The sequence below is a fragment of the Nycticebus coucang genome, chromosome 22 (genome assembly GCF_027406575.1).
Source record: "Nycticebus coucang isolate mNycCou1 chromosome 22, mNycCou1.pri, whole genome shotgun sequence".
Lineage (NCBI taxonomy): Eukaryota > Metazoa > Chordata > Mammalia > Primates > Lorisidae > Nycticebus > Nycticebus coucang.
The window spans coordinates 44,845,662-44,867,453 of record NC_069801.1 but is presented as its reverse complement, the minus strand read 5'-3'; the positions used below and the strand labels follow the sequence as shown (position 1 = coordinate 44,867,453).

The 21,792-nt window shown below is 38.6% G+C and overlaps 1 protein-coding gene across 3 annotated transcripts in view; it reads right to left on the bottom strand.

Moving 5' to 3' along the window:
- Positions 1–1,042, bottom strand: part of LOC128575205 (putative selection and upkeep of intraepithelial T-cells protein 1 homolog) — a 48,344-nt gene extending 47,302 nt beyond the window's left edge. For all 3 annotated transcript variants that reach the window (XM_053576671.1, XM_053576672.1, XM_053576674.1), the window contains exon 1: positions 929–1,042. The gene's annotated coding sequence lies outside the window, so the exon portion shown is untranslated. The remainder of the gene's footprint in view (positions 1–928) is intronic.
- Between the last annotated feature and the right edge of the window lie 20,750 nt (positions 1,043–21,792).

The window sequence follows — 21,792 nt, the reverse complement described above, 5'->3', positions numbered from 1 at the left end:
ATAGACACCATTAAAACAGAGAGAGCTTACTTGGAATTGTGGGAATTCTCTTGGACATACTAATGCAATAAAGGCAGGGCCACTAAAGACTCAGATGCTTTAGGAATGAAGAGTTTGGTCTTCCCACCAGATAAAGAACCCCAATCCACTGAGGTGTTAGTTGAAGGAAAAGGGAATCTGTATCAAGTAGAGGTAAATGTTATGAATATTATTTATAGATATGTAATAGTTACTGAAAATAGGCCTGTACCAGCTATACCTATTTTTTTTTTCTCATTTTGGAGGAATTACAAGCATACACCACATAATCCCTTCTTGGGGACTAGGTGAAAAAAAAAAGAGTATAATTAAAACACTAGCAATCAGAGCTGATCAGAAAGTTTGTTATTCTAAGAAATATATTCCTACTTACAATACAGACACACTAGTATAGTATGCGTTTGTCCCTTCAGTGAAAGCCTGACTCCAAACCTTCACACTGTGGTCCACTGACACCTAGCTGTTTAAGCTTCTTTAGAAGGCTCTTTAAATCTGAGGAAGACCAGTTTAAATGATGCTGGCCATGAAGGAAAATCAGGATGAAACATGACCTTAAAGAAGAGTGAGTATCCCTTGTTCTTATCTTGAAAGTAGACATACTTTCTCTGAATATCCTATTTCTATTAGTGTCTACAAACGAATCTGATAGAAGAAAAGGCAAACGGATTTTCTGCTTCTGCTTTTCCTAGAATCTGTTTGCCTCGGAGCTAATCATGAAACTCAAAATTCATATCTTTGTGAACCTTCCTAAAACTTTCCAGTAGAAAACTTCCCTTCTTGAAACAAAGCAAGAGCCAACATAGTTAGAAAGTTAGACTTTAAAAAAATTACAGACTGGAACCTAAGAATGGCTGCTGTCATAATGAAAAAGAAGCATTAGACCACTCACCTGGATATCACTTAGTCAATCCAAAATTTCAAGACATCCTTGCTCCCTTCATTTTTTGAAACATCACCAATGCTGCTATGTGGTGACAAAAGAGGACAGAACTAAACTAGCAGCCAGCTCCTTCACAGTGAATGATTCAAATCAACACAGAAGGACAAGATGAGGCAAGTCACTACCAGCAATAAACAGTGGCATGAATACCAAAGTATCAGCCAAATTACTAAGTGAAGGAAATCCCCTGTCGAATATCACCTTACAAAATTCAATTCAGTATTTTTTATAGCTTTCTTGAAGTATGATTGGAAAATAAAAAGTGTGTATATTTAAGATGTACAACTTGGTATTTTGTTATACACATATACTGTGAAATAATTAAGTGAATTAACATATCCATTACCTCACATAATTACCTATTTCTTTATTTGCATTAACACATAAGAACTACCCTCGCAGTAAAATTTCAAGTATATATTATTGTTAACTATAGATATATTGCTGTGCATGAGAGCTCTAAAAGTTATTCATCTTCATAACTCAAAGTTTGTACCATCTCACCAACATCATCCCATTTCCTCCTCTTCCTAGACCCCAACAACCTCCATTATACGCTCTGCTCCTATGAGGTCATCTATTTCATATTCCACATGTCAAGTATAATCAGGTAGTGTCTTTCATTCTGTGACTAGCTTATTTCACTTAGCATAATGTCCTCAAGGTTCATTCATGTTGTTGCAAATGACAGAATTTATTACCTTTTCAAGGCTGAATGATACTTCATTGTAAATATATATCACATTTTCTTTATTCATTCGTTGATGGACAAGATTTTTTCCTTATCTTGACTACTGTGAATAGTGTTGTAATGAACATGGGGGTATAAATATCTCTTTGACATAGTGATTTTATTTCCTTTGTGTATATATAACCCAAAGTGGGATTGCTGGATTATATGATAGTTCTACTTTTAATCTTTTGAGATGCTGTCATCCTGTTTTGTATAATGGTTGTACCAAAGTACAGTCCCACTAAAAGTATATAAGCTGTTAACTTCCTCTCTTTCCGTTCTCTTGAGGAAGGCTTGCAGTGCTATAAATTTCCCTCTTAGAACTGCCTTTGCAGTGTCCCAGAGGTTCTGATAGTTTGTGTCTTCATTGTCTTTTTGTTCCAAAAAATTGGTGATTTCTTTCTTAATCTCATCTCTGACCCAGCTATCATTCAGCATAAGGTTATTTAACTTCCATGTTTTTGTATGGGTATGCAGATTCCTGTTGTTACTCAATTCAAATTTTATTCCATGATGGTCCGAGAAGATGTATGGAATAATTTCTATTCCTTTAAATTTACTGAGGTTAGACTTGTGACTTAAAATGTGATCAATTTTGGAGTAAGTTCCGTGGGCTGATGAGAAGTATGTGTATTCAGTTTTGTTGGGATGAAATGCTCTGTAGATGTCTGCTAAATCTAAATATTGGATGGTTAGGTTTAAATCTAAGATTTCTTTGCTCAGCTTCTTTCTGGAGGATCGATCCAACACTGCCAAGGGAGTGTTGAAATCTCCAACGATTATGGAGCTGGAGGAAATCAAGTTACTCATGTCTGTTAGAGTTTCTCTTATAAATTGAGGTGCATTCTGGTTGGGTGCATAGATATTAATAATTGAGATCTCGTCATATTGAGTATTACCCTTAACAAATATGAAGTGACCATTCTTGTCCTTCCTTACTTTTGATGGTTTAAAGCCTACTGTATCTGCAAAAAAAATTGGAAAGAGAGGAAGTTAACAACTTAATGGGACATCTCACACAACTGGAAAAGGAAGAACATTCCAACCCCAAACCCAGTAGAAGAAAAGAAATAACCAAAATTAGAGCAGAATTAAATGAAATTGAAAACAAAAGAATAATACAACAGATCAATAAATCAAAAAGCTGGTTTTTTGAAAAGGTCAATAAAATAGATAAACCTCTGGCCAACCTAATCAGGAAAAAAAGAATAAAATCTCTAATATCATCAATCAGAAACAACAAAGACGAAATAACCACAGACTCATCAGAAATCCAAAAATCCTTAATGAATATTACAAGAAACTTTATTCTCAGAAATATGAAAATCTGAAGGAAATTGACCGATACTTGGAAGCACGCCACCTTCCAAGACTTAACCAGAATCAAGTAGAAATGTTGAACAGACCCATATCAAGTTCAGAAATAGCATCAACTATACAAAACCTCCCTAAAAAGAAAAGCCCGGGACCAGATGGTTTCACATCAGAATTCTACCAAACCTTTAATGAGGAATTAGTACCTATATTACTCAACCTGTTCCAAAATGTAGAAAAAGAAGGAAGACTACCCAACACGTTCTATGAAGCAAACATCACCCTGATCCCCAAACCAGGAAAAGACCCAACAAGAAAAGAAAATTATAGACCAATATCACTAATGAATATAGATGCAAAAATATTCAACAAGATCCTAACAAACAGAATCCAGCAACACATCAAACAAATTATACATCATGACCAAGTTGGTTTTATCCCAAGTTCTCAAGGCTGGTTCAATATAAGTAAATCTATAAATGTAATTCAGCACATAAACAAATTAAAAAACAAAGACCATATGATTCTCTCAATTGATGCAGAAAAAGCTTTTGATAATATCCAGCATCCCTTCATGATCAGAACACTCAAGAAAATTGGTCTAGAAGGGACTTTTCTTAAACTGATAGAGGCTATCTACAGCAAACCCACAGCCAATATCATATTGAATAGAGTTAAATTGGAATCATTTCCACCCAGATCAGGAACCAGACAAGGCTGCCCATTGTCTCCATTGCTTTTCAACATTGTAATGGAAGTTTTAGCCACCGCAATTAGGGAAGAAAAGGCAATCAAGGGTATCCATATAGGGTCAGAAGAGATCAAACTCTCGCTCTTCGCAGATGATATGATTGTGTATGTGGAAAACACTAGGGACTCTACTACAAAACTCCTAGAAGTGATCAAGGAATACAGCAGCGTCTCAGGTTACAAAATCAACATTCATAAATCGGTAGCCTTTATATACACCAACAACAGTCAAATTGAAAAAGCAGTTAAGGACTCTATCCCATTCACAGTAGTGCCAAAGAAGATGAAATATTTGGGAATTTACCTAACAAAAGACGTGAAAGATCTCTATAAAGAGAACTATGAAACTCTAAGAAAAGAAATAGCTGAAAATGTTAACAAATGGAAAAACATACCATGCTCATGGCTAGGAAGAATCAACATTATCAAAATGTCCATACTACCCAAAGCAATATATAATTTCAACGCACTCCCTATTAAAGCTCCACTGTCATATTTTAAAGATCTTGAAAAAACATTACTTCGTTTTATATGGAATCAGAAAAAACCTCGAATAGCCAAGACATTACTCAGAAATAAAAACAAAACAGGAGGAATCACACTACCAGACCTCAGACTTTACTACAAATCGATAGTGATCAAAACAGCATGGTATTGGCACAAAAACAGAGAAGTAGATATCTGGAATAGAATAGAGAACCAAGAGATGAATCCAGCTACTTACCGCTATTTGATTTTTGACAAGCCAATTAAAAACATTCAGTGGAGAAAAGATTCCCTATTTAACAAATGGTGCTGGGTGAACTGGCTGGCAACCTGCAGAAGACTGAAATTGGACCCACAACTTTCACCATTAACTAAGATAGACTCTCATTGGATTAAAGATTTATACTTAAGACATGAAACTATAAAAATACTAGAGGAGAATGCAGGGAAAACCCTTGAAGAAATTGGTCTGGGTGAGTATTTCATGAGGAGAACCCCCCGGGCAATTGAAGCAGCTTCAAAAATACACTACTGGGACTTGATCAAACTAAAAAGCTTCTGCACAGCTAAGAACACAGTAAGCAGAGCAAGCAGACAGCCCTCAGAATGGGAGAAGATATTTGCAGGGTATAACTCTGACAAAGGTTTAATAACCAGAATCCACAGAGAACTCAAACGCATCAGCAAGAAAAAAACAAGGGATCCCATTGCAGGCTGGGCAAGGGATTTGAAGAGAAACTTCTCTGAAGAAGACAGGCGCACGGCCTTCAGACGTATGAAAAAATGCTCATCATCTTTAATCATCAGAGAAATGCAAATCAAAACTACTTTGAGATATCATCTAACTTCAATGAGACTAGCCTATATCACAAAATCTCAAGACCAGAGATGTTGGCGTGGATGCGGAGAAAAGGGAACACTTCTGCACTGCTGGTGGGAATGCAAATTAATACATTCCTTTTGGAAAGATATATGGAGAACACTCAGAGATCTAAAAATAGATCTGCCATTCAATCCTGTAATTCCTCTGCTGGGCCTATACCCAGAAGACCAAAAATCACAACATAACAAAGATATTTGTACCAGAATGTTTATTGCAGCCCAATTCATAATAGCTAAGTCATGGAAAAAGCCCAAGTGCCCATTGATCCACGAATGGATTAATAAATTGTGGTATATGTAGACCATTGAATACTATGCAGCCTTAAAGAAAGATGGAGACTTTACCTCTTTCATGTTTACATGGATGGAGCTGGAACATATTCTTCTTAGTAAAGTATCCCAAGAATGGAAGAAAAAATACCCAATGTACACAGCCCTACTATGAAACTAATTTGGGACTCTCACATGAAAGCTATAACCCAGCTACAACTTAACAATAGGGGGAAGTGGGAAAGGGGGGGGTGGGTAGAGGGAGGGGAATTGGTGGGATCACACCTGTGGTGCACATTACAGGGGTATTTGCGAAACTTGGTAAATGTAGAATGTAAATGTTTTGGCACAGTAACTGAGATAACGCCGGAAAGGCTATGTTAACCACTGTGATAAAAATGTGTCAAATGGTTTATGAAGTGAGTTTATGATGCCCCATAATCATATCATTGTATACAGTTATGATTTAATAAAAAAAAATAAAAGTGTATAAGCATTCCCTTTCCACATCCTCTCCAACAGTTGTTATCTATTATTGGTGACAGCCATTCTAACCTTATTGTGTGGTTTTCATTTACATTTCCTCAAAGATTGGTGATGCTGATCACCTTTTCATATGCCTGTAGGCCATTTGTATATTCCCTTTTTTTTTTTTTAAATTTTGGATACGAGAGTATATATGATTCAGTTACATTGCTTGCATTTGTAAGATAAAGTCTGAGTTGGAGTTGAGTCCTTCACCCAGGAAGTGTTCCATATACCCCTACATTGTACCTGTCAGCTGGGAACTTACCAACCCCCTTCTTCCTTCCCTGTTCCCGTCTTGGGTTGAATTGTGTTATTTTCTAATGTGGGCTGTGGTTATTGAGCTACCCATTTCAACCTACTATTGAGTACATGGGATGCTTGCTTTTCCACTCTTGAGACACTTAAGAAACTGTTCTCCAAATTCATCCATCTTTTTACATGACTGAAGAGTATTCAGCTGTATGTCTTCTTTTTTTTAATTTTAATTTTATTTTATTTGATTATTAAATCATAGCTTTGTACATTAATGTGATCATGGGGCATACACTGGTTTTATAGACCATTTAAGAAAAGTATATGCAGGTTCTTTGCCCTATTTTTTTTTTTTTTACTGTTTGGGATTCATCGAGGGTACCAAGAATTAGGTTACACTGATTGAATTTGTTTGGTAAAGTCCCTCTTATTATTGTGTCTCACCCCCAAGAGGTGTGCCATACACAGTGAAACCCCATTCTCCTCCCTCATCTGCTCTTCCAACTCCCTTATTCCCTTAACCTCAACCTTGTATTAGATCTTTTGTCTACACATTGGAAATGAGTACATTGGATTCTTGTTTCTCCATTCTTGTGATAGAAGCATGTGCTTCAAATCAATCCAGGTTAATACAAAAGATGTAAAGTCTCCATCTTTTTTAAGGGCTGAATAGTATTCTATGGTATACATATATCACAGCTTGTTAATCCACTGCTGGGTTGGCGAGCATTTAGGTTGCTTCCACATTTTCCCAATTGTAAATTGAGCTGCAATAAATAGTCTAGTGCAAATGTCCTTATGATAAAATGATTTTTTTTCTTCTGAGTAGATCCCTTGTAATGAGATTGCAAGATCAAACGGGAGGCCTAATTTAAGTGCTTTGAGGATTCTCCAACTTCTTTTCCAAAAGTTTTCATTAGTTTGCAGTCCCACCAGCAGTGTAAAGGTATTCCCTTCTCCCCACATCCATGCCAGCATCTGTAGCTTACAGCCTTTGTGATGTGAGCCATTCTTACTGGGGTTAGGTGATATCTCAGGGTAGTTTTGATTTGCATTTCTCTGCTGATTAGAGACAATGAACATTTTTTCAGATGTTTGTTAGTCATTCATCCTTAGAGAAGGTTCTACTCATGTCTCTTGCCCAGTGATACATGAGATCGTTGGGTCTTTTTTTGTTGATTAATTTGAGGTCTCTATAAATCCCAGTTTTCAAGATTTTGTCTAATTCATAGTATGCAAATATCTTTTCCCATTCTGAAGGATGTTTGTTTGCTTTGATTGTTGTCTCCTTAGCTGAACAGAAACTTTTCAGCTTAATAAAGTCCCGTTTCCTTATTGTTTTTGTCTTAATTGCCACAGAAATTTTTTTCATGAAATCTTTTCCCAGGCCAAAATCTTCAAGTGTTTTCCCCACACTTTCTTTGAGCATTTTTATTGTTCTATGCCTTAGAGTAAAATATTTTATCCATTTTGAATAAATGTTTGTAAGTGGTGAATTATGCAGGTCCAGTTTCAATCTTTTACATGAGGTTATCCAGTTTTCCCAGCACCATTTATCGACTAGGGATTCTTTACCCCATTTTATGTTCTTGTTTGGTTTATCAAAGATCAGGTGGCTGTAAGATGTTAGTTTCATTTCATGGTTTCCTAATTGATCAATGTCTCTATTTTTGTGCCAATACCGTGCTCTTTCAATCCCTATGGCCTTGTTGTACAACCTAAAGTCTAGTAGGGTGACGCTTCTGGCTTTGTTTCTATTACTAAGGATTGCCTTGGCTATCCAGATTTTTTTCCTGGTTTCATACAAAAGGAAGAATTATTATTTTCAAATATTGAAAGTATGATATTGTTATTTTAATGGCAATTGTATTGAATTTATAAATTGCTTTGGGAAGTATACACATTATAAATATGTTGATTTTTCCCAACCATGAGCATGGCCTGTTCCCATTTGTTAGTATCTTCTTCTATTTCTTTTCTTAGGGTTTTGTAATTTTCTTTGTAGAGGTCCTTCACTTCTTTTGTTAGGTATATTCCCAGGCATTTCTTTCTTTCTTTCTTTTTTTTTTTTTGAAGCTACTATGAAGGAAATTGTGTCTTTGATTAGCTTCTCAACTTGGCTGTTATTAGTGTATACATAGGCTACTGATTTGTGGACATTGATTTTATATTCTGAGACATTACTGTAGTTTTTGATCACTTCCAGGAGTCTTATGAGTTAGTCTTTGGGGTTCTCTAAGTATAAGATCATACCATCAGCAAGGAGCAAGAGTTTGTTCTCCTCTACCCTGATTTGGATGCCCTTTATTTCTTTCTTTTGCCTGATTGTATTGGGTAGAACTTCTAGCACTATGTTGAGTAGCAGTGGCAATAGAGTACAACCTTCTCTGGTACCAGTTCTAAGTAGAAAAACTTTAAGTTTTACTCCATTCAGTATAATATTACCTGTGGGTTTGTTGTAGATGGCTTTCATCAGTTTAAAAAATGTGCTACCTATGCCTATAGTCTTAAGTGTTCTAATTAGAAAAGGATGCTGAATTTTATCAAATGCTTTTTGTGCATCTATTGAGAGGATCATATGGTATTTGTTTTTGCTTTTGTTGATACGGTGAATTACATTTATGGACTTGAGTATGTTAAACCAGCCTTTTATCCCTGGGATGAGACCTACAAGATAATGAGGTACTATTTTTTTTAATGTGTAGCTGTAAGCTATTGATTAGGATTTTATTGAGAATTTTTGCATCTATATTCATTAAATTGGTTAAATTGGTTTAAAGTTTTCCTTTTTAGTTGTTTTTTTTTTTTTTCCTGGTTTTGGTATCAGGGTGATGTTTGCTTTGTAGAACTTGTTGGGAAATATTCCTTCCTTCTCAATTTTTTGGAATAATTTCTGCAGTATGGGTATAAACTCTTCTTTGAAGGTTTGATAGAATTCTGGTGTGAAGCCTTCTGGACCAGGGCTTTTTTGGGGGGGAGGGGGATTTTTTTATTGTTTCTTTGATCTCAGTGCTTGAAATTGGTCTGTCAAAGAGATCTACTTTTTCTCAGTTAAGTCTAGGGACAGGATGTGATTCCACATTTTGATCCATTTTCTCCACATTACCAAATTTTTGGACATAGAGTTTCTTGTAGTATTCAGGGATGATCTCTGTATTTCTGTGGCATCTGTTGTTATTTCCCCATTGTTGTTTCTGAATGAGGTTATCAGAGATTTTACTTTTCTGTTTCTAATTAATCTGACCAAAGGTTTATCAATAGATATTTAGTTTTTTGAAAAACCCTCTTTTTGTTTCATTGATTTTCTGAATGATTCTTTTGCATTTAATTTCATTAATCTCTGATTTAATTTTGGTTATTTCTTCTGCTGGGTTTGGGATCAGATTGTTCTTTTCCCCCAAATTTTATAAGATGGTTCTTTAATTTGTTGATGTGCTAACTTTCTGTTTTTCTTTTCTTTCTTTCTTTCTTTTTTTTTTTTTTTTTAGAGACAGAGTCTCACTGTATTGCCCTCTGTAGAGTGATGTGGCATCACAGCCCACAGCAACCTCCAACTCCTGGGCTTAGGTGATTCTTTTGCCTCAGCCTTCTGAGTAGCTGGGACTACAGGTTTATGCCACAGTGCCCAGCTATTTTTTATTGCAGTTTGGCTGGGGCTGGGTTCAAACCCGCCACTCTCGGTATATGGGGTGCCCTACCCACTGAGCCACAAGCACTGCCCTACCTTTCTGTTTTTCAAATGTAGGCATCTAATGTGATAAATTTCTCTCTCAAGACTGCTTTGCTATATTCCACAGGTTTTGGTAACTTATGTCTTCATTGTTGTTATGTTGTGGAACTTAATAATTTCCTTCTTTATTTCTTCCTAAACCCAACTATTCAGCATACTGTTGTTTAATTTCCATGTCTTTGTATGGAGGAATGGGTTTTTTTTTAGAGTTGAGTTCCTTCTTTATTGCTTTGTGGTAAGATACAAGGTACAATTTTTCTTCTTTTAATTTTGCTGAGGTTTGATTTGTATCCTAGGATGTGATCTATTTTGGAGTATGTTATAGGGATTATAAGAAAAAAATGTATATTCCTTGGCTTTGGGATGGTATGTTCTGAACATATCTATTATCCCATTAGTTCTAGGGTCACATTTATGTCCTTGGTATCTTTGTTTAGTTTCTGTTTAGAGGATCCTTCCAGTTTCTTCAGAGGGATGCTAAAGTTCCAAGATATTATGGGTTTTTTGGATACCATATTGCTCACATCCATCAAGGTGTATTTCATAAATCTGGAAGCATTTAAGTTGGGTGCATAAATATTTAAATGTGAAATGTCTTCTGGTTGAATTGTTCCTTTAACAATTTGGTATAAAGTGTTCGTCTTTGCCTTTCCTAACTTTAGTTGCTTTAAACCCCCTTGTATCTGAAAATAAGATTGCAATCCCTTCTTTCTTCTGATTTCCATTTGTTTTAAATACTGTTTTCCATCCCTTAACCCTGTGTCTTGATTTTTCCTTCAAGGTTGTGTGTCTCTCCTGGAGACAGCATATGGATGGCTTGTACTTTTTGAGCCAATCAGCCACCCTGTGCCTCTTCAGTGGTGAATTCAATCCATTAACATCTATTGAGGAAATTGATAAGCGTGGTGGAACTCTATTCATCTTATTTTGTGAAAGTTAGTTGTGTAGTTTTATCTTTTGCACCATTGTGGAAGCTAAGTTTTGACTTTTAGCTTCTGGGTCTTTACTTTGCTGGTGATCCTTTGTGATGGTCAGTGTTGAGAATAGATTTAAGTATTTCCCATAGAGGTGATCTCATTGTGGTGAATTTCCTCAGTGTTTTAATATGTGCAAAAGATTTTATTTCCTCATCAATTTTTAATCTTAGTTTAATTGGATACAGAATTCTGGGCTGAAAATTGTTTTGTTTAAAATGGTTAAAGGGGATGACCATCCACTTCTGGCTTGGAAAGTTTCAGTTGAAAAGTCTGAAGTCATCCTAACAGCTTTGCCTCCATAGGTCGGTTGGTTCTTACTCCTGGTTGTTTGCAGAATTTTCTCTTTCATTTTGACTTTGGACAGGTTCATTACAATGTATCTTGTAGAATCTCTGTTTAAGTTGAGATGACCTAGGTTTCAATATCCATCTGAAGGGAGTGTCTTGGTTTTTTTTTTTTTTTTGTAGTTTTTGACTGGGGCCAGGTTTGAACCCACCACCTCTGGTATATGGGGTGGCGCCCTACTCCTTTGAGCCACAGGTGCAGCCCGTGTCTTGGGTTCTTTAGTAAGACTTGGGAAGTTTTCATTTATGATAGTCTCCAGTAGGGTTTCCATTCCTTTGGGAAAATCTTCTCCTTCAGGGATCTCTATTATTCATGTGTTTGAATGCTTCATGGAGTCCCATAGTTCTGTAGGCAACTGTTCAGCTTTCTCTCTCTTCTTTTCTGTGTCTTTAACCACCTGAGTTGACTAAAAACTTTATCCTCTAGGTCTGATGTTTTTTCTTCTCCATTGTTTAATCTATTTTTGATACTTTCCACTGCATCTTTACATTCCCTGATTATTTCTTCATTCCTTAAGCTCTGCTATATTCTCTCTATATTCTATATATTTCTCATCCGACTTTTGGTTCTCATCCAAAAAGACAATAAATGGTTTTCTCATCCATTCCTTTTATTGTCTTTATCATCCATATTTTAAATTCTCTTTCTGTCAAAGCCATTAATTCTTTATAGAGTCTTCTGGAGTAGCTGCCTCGTGTCCTTGGTGGAGTTTCTCTGTTTTTATTTTTCATGTTGGCTGAATTTTCCTGTTGGTTCCTCCTCATGTGTTCTTTCTTCTTTTCATATACTTGTTCTCTTTTTTCCTTCTTGCTTCCTTCTTTGCTTCAAATTATCTCATTTCAGAGCTTAGGGCAAAAGGAAGACCAGGCTAAATCATAAGCAGGGAAAAACAAAACAAAAAGAAAGAAAGAAGGAAAAAAGGAAAGAAAAGATGGGTGGGGAAGGAAAGAAAAGAATTGAAGAGCAGGAGAGAATGAGGACAACAAGAAAGAATGAGAGTGATAGAAGAAATGGTACTAATTTCCACCATGTTAAGGCCATGCCTATAATTGAAGCATTTTGAGGGGCTAGACTGGGTGGGTTCCTCAAAATCAGGAGCTCCTTATCAGCTTGAGCAAAGCAAACTCTTCCTCTGCCAAAAATAGGAAGAGAAAGAAAAGAGAAGAAACAAAAACAAGAAGAAAAAATAAAAATGAAAAAGAAACAGCAAAATTCTACAGTGTGGACTTGCTAAACTGTACTCCTAGGGCCAAAGGTACAAGGGCTCCCTAGACCATGATCTCTTGGCCTCCTTCTCCAAGACTATTGCCATGAGACCACAGTTACGCCACTGCAGCACTCAGCAAAAAAAGCAAAGATGAAAAACAAAAGGAAAAAAAAGAATAGATCAAGGAAATAAAAAATACAGATGTATTCAATAAAGGAGCGAGAGAAAAGGAAAGAAAGAAGAAAGACCAAAAAAAAGGAGGTGCTATGTTACATTTTGCATAAGCAAGTTATATGGGAAGGATGAGGAAGGTAGAAGAGTCTCTATTAAAAAAGAGAATGAAGGGCGGCGCCTGTGGCTCAGTGAGTAGGGCGCCGGCCCCCTATGCCGAGGGTGGCGGGTTCAAACCCAGCCCCAGCCAAACTACAACAAAAAAATAGCCGGGCATTGTGGCGGGTGCCTGTTGTCCCAGCTGCTCGGGAGGCTGAGGAAAGAGAATCGCGTAAGCCCAAGAGTTAGAGGTTGCTGTGAGCCGTGTGATGCCACAGCACTCTACCGGAGGGCGGTATAGTGAGACTCTGTCTCTACAAAAAAAAAAAAAAAAAAAATAGAGAGAATGAAGAGGAGTGAAATAGAGAGAAGAAATAAATGAGGCTAAAATACTGTGTCCCAAAATACAGGATCCTTGCTTTTGATGAAAGTAAAAGTGGAAATTAAGAATAGAAGCAATCAGGTGGCATCTGAGGCTCAGTGAGTATGGCACCAGCCCCATGTACTGAGGGCTCCAACCCAGTGCCAGCCAACTGCAACAACAACAACAAAAGAATAGAAGCAATCAAACATATTAGCAAAAACAAAACACAACAAAACAAAAAAAGCTCAAATACCAAAAACTGTAGGAATTTCAGCAACATAGAAAAGAAGAGATAAAAATGAAGCATAAAAAAGTAAAATAAGAAAAATATAAAATAAGAAAAATTTTAAAAATTACATATACATATATATGTAATGTGTATATATATATATATCACAGAAGAGACCAACTTTAATAGGAATATATGTGTTACAATATGTCACCGGGACACCAGGTGGCACTGTGTTTTTTTGGGAGATGGAAAACAGTGCTGGCAACATCTGTGGTTCTTATTCCTAACTTAGTTACCCTTGGTGATCATCTGATTCTTTCCTTAGCATTCAGACCAAGCCGGTTGGGATCTTAAAGCTTTCCAGAATCTTTCAGGGGCAGGTTTCACAGTTCCTGCTGACACCAGTTCCCATGGAGTACAGGAGTCCCTCAGCCTGTCTCAAGAGTGGAGTTCTGATCCTGGTAGGTGGAATCAAAATGGCTATGCTTTAGGCCCCTGCTAGGATCTTCTCACAACCTTCCCACAGTGGCAGCCCCCTGGCTGCTGAGATCTTCCCAGTATGGTGGTCTTGCCAGCCAACAAAACAATGGCAAATCCATTCCAACTAGTATTCATATCTAGCTGTTGAATACTGTTTGAGTCTGCCCACTCTTCCAAGCTTTCCACTCAGCACGCAGCTTCTCCCCCAAACTAAAAACTCCAGTAAGGCTTCCTCTCATCCCAGACCTCCATTGGGGGACCAGCCAATCCCAGTGGGAAGCAAATACATGCTTAGTGACTCAGATTTCCACCACTCCAGATCACACACTGTACCCAGTGCACCACCCACTCGCTGTGGTCTTTGAGCTACAACTCTGGGTAAGGTCCCCATGCCATGTATGGCTGGGTTCTCTTTTTTCTCCCAGTGATAGTAGGAGAGTACATACATATTAGGAGATCTCAGCTGAATGATCCTTCTGGTCCACCATCTTGCTCTGCCCCCCTCATTCAAATATTCTTTGAGTCAATGGAGAAGTTACAATCCATTATGCCTATATAATCCTTAAATCTCTACATCACATTTAGTGAGTGGCTGCCTTATGCAAAGCATTGTGATAATCATTTTACAGAATTTCTCTAACTTGATCCTAGGCCTGGAGCAGTGGTGAGGTGGGTGGATCGCTTGAGCTCATGAGTTTGAGACCAGCCTGAGTAAACGTGACACCCCATCTCTTAAAAGTAGAAAAATTGAAGCAAGAGGATTGGTTGAACCTGAGTTGGAGGTTGCTGTGAGCTATGATGCCACAGAAATCTACCCAGGGCGACAGCTTGAGACTCTGTCTCAAAAAAAAAAAAGTCCTAAAAACCGTTTCTATTATTATCACAGTGTTATAGATAAGGTTGCCATGGATCACAGAGCTCATGAGTGGCAGAACCAAGATTGTACTACAGACATATTTAACTTCAAATCTCATACTCTAATCATTATGCTATCATTTCTAGTATTCATTTTTAAGTTTGTTTTTGTAAACCTTCATGTTTAGGTTATTTAGTCATAATTCAGCCTATTCCATGGTGGTTGTAGGAAATTTATTCCTCTTATAATATGTATAGATTTATTTATACAGATTTTGGATATAAGAGATTTCTTTTTACACCTTATTTCAAATGGTAACTCTGGAATTACAAAGAGGTGTTTCAGAAACTTGAGATCATGACTACACTATGTTAAGTTTCTCTAAGATATATATGTTCAGTTACTTCAAATTTACAAAATTTTTGGTCATTCTTCTCTAGAAGGTGGTATACATCAAAGATTATACATGGGAAAATATTTTAATAATCTTTGTTAGTCTTTGGAAATGAGCCCCTTGACAGGGTGGTTCATGCTAAAGGGGCGTTTCCTGCACTACTGTAGAAGTCAGGCTCTTCCAGCTCTCAGGCTGTGGCAATTCTTTTCTTTCAACTAACTCATTGTCACCACAGCTTCCTCTATCCAAGCCATAGATCCTCAGAAATCCCAGCAGTTGATGAAGATTTCTTGGACCTCTTCCCAGTCTAACCCAGTCTTTTGTGCTAAATTAAATGATGAGAGTTAGGAAAGGACACTACTTTTAGCCATATTCAATCTGTAAATTTAATCTCAGTAGGATCTATACCCCTCACAAATGAAACTCAAAGGCTGCCTAGGCTGAGTGGGTATGAAACAATGATTCCTGCTATTTCAGTTATTTGTCCATTACTAGTGACACCTGCATGTCTGTGTTCTTCTTCGTCAGTTCTAACTTTCTCTGTTCTAGAGCATATATCTCAATATTGCCATATGTTGAACTCAATGACTGCTCAATTCCCATGTTTTATAGCCTGTTCTCTAATACTCATTGCTGTATATCAGCTGTTTGGGTTCAGAGGTAAGGAGATCACTAGTGGTGAACTCTTCTTCATCTGCTCTCTTTTTCCTGGAAATCTTTGTCCTGGAGTTCTTAAACCAAAGCTGTGACCCTTTCATAAACTACTGGAAGATTGTTGGTTTCAGTGACATGTTAGAGGACCAAATTTCAAAATGTGTCTGATGGTGGACTAAGGCTGCTATAACTGCTGCCAGAGTTCAACTGCAGTGAGGGCAGAGTTTCTGCTACAAGGACAAACAACTGTGCTGGCTTCTAAAAATATGATTGGCTCCAGCCACTCATTTACTTTAAATATTTACTGGGTCACTTAACTGTTGGTGTACATTCATGGCCTTAGGTTAATATTTTTTATCTATTTGAGCAAACCATGTCAAACTAAGTGTTTTCCATCCAGTTCCAAAACAATTGGCCTCTGTATCCTTGGTTTCCATATCTTCTAATTCAACCAAACTTGGAATGAGAAATACCATTAAAAAATTAAAAATAAGGGCAGCACCTGTGGCTCAAGGTGTAGGGTGTCAGTCCCATATACTGGAGGTGGTGAGTTCAAACCCTGCAAAAAAAAAAAAAAAAAAAAGAAAATTAAAAATAAGGCTTTGTGCCTCCATAATATTTTGACATTTTAAAATGCAATAATAAAATTATTATTTTATAATTAATAATATAATAAATGCAATAATAAAAATAGTAGTAAAACAAAGCAATATCATATGATAACAAACTATTCATATAGCATTTACATTGTCTTAGGTATCATAAATAATCTAGAGATTACTCAAAGTACAGGAGAGAATTTGTATAGGTTATATGTAAATACTATGCTATTTTATATAAGGGATTTGAATATCAGTGGATTTCAGTATCCATGGGAATGTGCCACAACCAATCTTACACAGATACCAAAGGATAACCTTAGTAATGTGTGCCTCATAAATTTACACACATTTTCAGGAGGCTTATGTAATAGTGAAGTTTTTCCTTGGACTTAGTATCTATGAAATGTGGCTATTATTTAGAGGTAAAATCAATGTATTAATATAATAATTTTTAACATTATGATTTTGGTGCTTGACAAATCTTCCTTATTGTTGAGGACCGGCCTCAAACTATGCTGTGAGTTCCCTCCCAGTGGCTGGTGGAGATAAGAGGATGAGGGAAAACATGAAAAGACAAGACACAAGAGAAAGTTATTTTGAGGAACAGCTGGGTCAGAAGTTTGTCTGCTTTCACTGTGAGGACCAACAGACAGTCCCTTGATTTAGGCTAGCTCCATTTTTATTTCATATACTATCGTTTTAATCATCAATCTAGTGAAGGAAAGCTAATAACTATCTTGCAATTCTCACTGTGCTTGCATTTTCCAACTAAATTATTTCTTGAACTAACTACATTACTTAGATTGATTTACCTTTTACTATTATTGCTCTAAGTTATTTATGACCTTAACACAAATGGATCATGGGACAGGGAACACAGTCCAGGAGCAAGATGTCAAAGGCTTAATTAAGCCATCCACACAAATCACAGGAGTAACAATTAACACTCAAGAAGCCTTGTGCTCAGATGAACTGATGCTTCTGACCATACCAAGGTGACAGAAGAAAGGAGATATTTTTCTTCTCATCTACTCTGGAGTAATTTTTTCTCCCTTTAATGAGGTTTAAACATTCTTCATTCCCTAACTCCCTAAAAGCACTCACACTCCTTGAGAGGGCAGCCCCACCTGGGGAGAGCCTTGCCTGCTCAGTGACTCACAATGGAGTCACTGGGAGAGGAGTGAGGTTTCAGTGAAATAGCCTCTACAGGGGGGAAGAGACAAGATGGCTGACTGAAGCCAGCTTTCCACAGAGGCTCCCATCCAGAAGGAGAGTTAAAGGACAAAAATTATCAAGTAACCTGGTGGATTTGAGCTGCACTAAGAGAGAAGGTTGAAGAATGCACGTCAACCCTGCTGAGGTGAGCTGCGATCACAAGGATACAAACAAAAGGTACAAAATCCACCACCAAGTGAACAGGAGTCCTCTCCCCCATGAGAACAGCTCGGAGTGCCAAAAACAATCGGGCAGAGTTCAAAGGTTCTCCCACTACACGCCATGGGAGAGACCCTCTAAAAACTGAACTTACCTCCCCTACGAGGGTGCCACAGTGTTCTCCTGCCAGGCATAAAACTGTATATAGTCTCTACCGGGAATTCTGAGCTACCAGCGCTCCCCTCCACTCACACTGAGGTCTGGAGGCCAGTCCCCCAGGAGTTCAGAGTCTTGGGTGATTTCTAGAGGGGTGTGGATGGTGCCTGGACTGCAGCTGGTCAGTGTCAGCTCTGGGGCATGGGAGTGGGCATGGGAGTGGGCACACGAGTGAGGAGAGGATGGTTGGCTGAGAGGGAGCCACACCGGAGTGGTGGTTCCCTGAGGCACAGTGCAATAGCCATCTTTTGGCGACAATATGGCCAGGCATAAAACTGTGTAAAATTGTGTGTGTTCTCTGCCCACAACCCTGGGCTCCCAGTGCTCCCCTCTGCTCTCACTCCAAGGTCTGGAGGCCTGTTCCCCAGGAGTCCAGACTCTTGGGTGGTTTCTCGGGTTGGGGGCGTGTGGACAGTGCCTGAGCTGCAGCCAGTGGGTGCTGGCTCTGGGGCACGGGAGCGAGGAGAGGATGGTCAGCAGAGAGGGAGCCACACCAGAGCAGTGGTTCCCTGAGGCACAGTGTGGCAGCCGCCTTTTCGCAACAATACGGCCAGGCATAATATTGTGTGGAACAGTGTGTGTTCTCTGCCTGCAACACTGGGCTCCCAGCACTCCCCTCTGCTCTCGCTCTGAGATCTGGAGGCCTGTCCCCAAGGAGTTCAGACACTTGGGCGATTGCTCAAGGGGTGTGGACAGTGTCGGGGCTGCAGCTGGTTGGTGCAGACTCTGGGGCGTGGGAGCAAAGAGAGGATGGTTGGATGGGAGGGAGCCACACCAGAGCAGCAGTTCCCTGAGACATAAAACAGTAGCCCACTTTTGGTGGCAATATGGCTCACTACTGGATATTCTGAAGCCATACCCCCTGTCTCCCTGGGTAACCAGAGACTGTGAGTAAAGGATTTGCCTGAGGCAACACCAACTTGAAAACCAGGGAAACTCCCAGGATGGGGCTGAGCCAGAGGTCCGCTTTACTGAGCCTAAGATGCACCTGGCCCTCAGGGGATCATCAGCCTATAGACAATACAAGAGCAAAGACAAGCTGATTTGGAACTCAATTCAGCTTCTCTTCTGCAGGGGAACCGCAGAGTTGTTCTGTTCTGTTCTGTCAGTCACATTAATCAGGGGCGAGACTGGACCTGAGTGAAAACCCCCCAACCTTCATCAAGCGCCCGAGGTTGTCAGGCCTCACCTCCTCCTGCTAGAGAGAGGCAGAGAGCAGCAGCCTGGAAGACTTCCTTGTGATTCAAGCAGGTGCAACCTCCTGGAGTATCGGTTCACTTTAGGCAACTGGGTCAGCCAACCACAGGGCTATCAGTGACTGGGTGTGACAGTGGTGCAAGGTGGGGAAGGACGCATTAACCTTCCCAGAATGATCTATCAGCTGGATGGCTCCTCCTGACTCCATGCAGCACTGGAGTAAGCCACATCAGAGTAGTCACCAGACACCTACGATCCAGTTCCCAGAGACTTCTTAAATTCTCTCACCCAAGACACGTGCAGACTGAGACAATTGATTTGGACCATTTGAACTGAACCAATCGCCTAAGGACAAATCAGGTGGTGCCATGGGTGCGCGGTTGTAGGAAGGTTTGAATTTCTTTTTCCAATTGTTGCCTGTGGTGAGAAGGGTGACTTTTTTCTTATCACTCGGTCCTCCTTTCTTTCATCCCTTTTTTGCTCTTCAACCTTCTCACCCTTCTGGTCATATAACCCTTAGTCCACAGGCATGACAACTTAAAGAGCTAGAGGAAGTGAAAGGAAAATTAGGGCAAGGAAACAGATAAAAGAAATCACTCATGAGGAAGAATCAGCAGAAAACTCCAGGCAACATGAAGAACTAGTCCAGAACAACCCCGCCAAGGGACCAGGAGGTAGCTACTGCAGATGATTCCACCTATAAAGAAATGTTAGGAATGACACAAAGGGAATTTAGAATACACATGTTGAAAACAATGACAGAAATGGTGGAAACAACGAAGGAAACTGCTAATAAAGTGGAAAATAACCAAAAGGAAATCCAAAAACAGAATCAAATCAGAGATGAATGATATGAAGAATATAAAAAGGATATAGCAGAGCTGAAGGAAATGAAACAGTCAATTATGGAACTTAAAGATGCAATGGAAAGTATCAGCAACAGGTTAGATCAGGCAGAAGAAAGAGTTTCAGAGGTAGAAGACAAAGTTCTTGAGATAACTCAGATAGTAAAAGAGGCAGAAAAGAAGAGAGAGAAAGCAGAATGTTCACTGTCAGAATTATGGGACTTTATGAAGCGTTCCAACATACGAGTTATAGGAATTCCAGAAGGGGAAGAAGAATGCCCCAGAGTAATGGAAGCCATACTAGAGAATATTATAAAAGAAAATTTCCCAAATATCACCAAAGATTCTGCCACACTGCTTTCAGAGGGCTATCGGACCCCAGGTCGCCTCAACTCTAACTGAGTTTCTCCAAGACACATTGTGATGAACCGGTCCAAAGTCAAGACAAAAGAAAAGATTCTGCAAGCTGCCAGGAGTAAGCACCAGTTGACCTACAGGGGCAAATAAATCAGAGTGACCGCAGACTTCTCTAATGAAACTTTCCAAGCAAAAAGACAATGGTCATCTACCTTTAATCTACTTACACAGAACAATTTCCAGCCCAGAATTCTGTACCCTGCTAAGCTAAGCTTAAAAATTGATGGAGAAATCAAATCATTTACGGATATACAAACATTGAGGAAATTCGCCACAACAAGATCAGCTCTACAGGAAATACTTCAACCTGTTCTGCACACTGACAACCACAATGGATCAGCAGCAAAGTAAGAACTCAGAAATTAAAGGACAGAACCTAACCTCCACACTGATGCAAAAGATAAAACTAAGCAATGGACTCTCACAAAATAAGACGAATAGAATACTACCACACTTATCAATTATCTCCATAAATGTTAATGGCTTGAATTCTCCACTGAAGAGACATAGATTGGCTGACTGGATTAAAAAACACAAGCCATTCATTTGCTGTCTGCAAGAAACACACCTGGCTTCAAAAGACAAACTAAAGCTCTGAGTCAAGGGTTGGAAGACAATTTTTCAGGCAAATGGAATTCAGAAGAAAAGAGGAGTTGCAATCTTATTTTCTGATACATGTGGATTTAAAGCAACTAAAGTCAAAAAAGACAAAGATGGTCACTTTATATTGGTCAAGAGAAAAATACAACAAGAAGACATTTCAATTCTAAATATTTATGCACCCAATTTAAATGCTCCCAGATTCTTGAAACAGACCTTACTCTGTCTGAGCAATATGATATCTGATAATACCATAATAACGGGGGACTTTAACACTCCTCTTACAGAGCTGGACAGATCCTCTAAACAGAAATTAAACAAAGATATAAGAGATTTAAATGAGGCCCTAGAACAACTGTGCTTGATAGACACATATAGAACACTCCATCCCAAAGATAAAGAATATACATTCTTCTCATCCCCCCATGGAACATTCTCCAAAAATGATCATATCCTGGGACACAAAACAAATATCAACAGAATCAAAAGAATTGAAATTTTACCTTCTATCTTCTCAGACCATAAGGCACTAAAGGTAGAACTCAACTCTAACAAAAATGCTCGACCCCACCCAAAGGCATGGAAATTAAACAATCTTCTGTTGAATAACAGATGGGTGCAGGAAGAAATAAAACAGGAAATCATTAACTTCCTTGAGCATAACAACAATGAAGACACAAGCTACCAAAACCTGTGGGATACTGCAAAAGCAGTTTTGAGAGGAAAATTCATCGCTTTAGATGCCTACATTCGAAAAACAGAAAGAGAGCGCATCAAACAATCTCACAAGAGATCTTATGGAATTGGAAAAAGAAGAACAATCTAAGCCTAAAGTCAG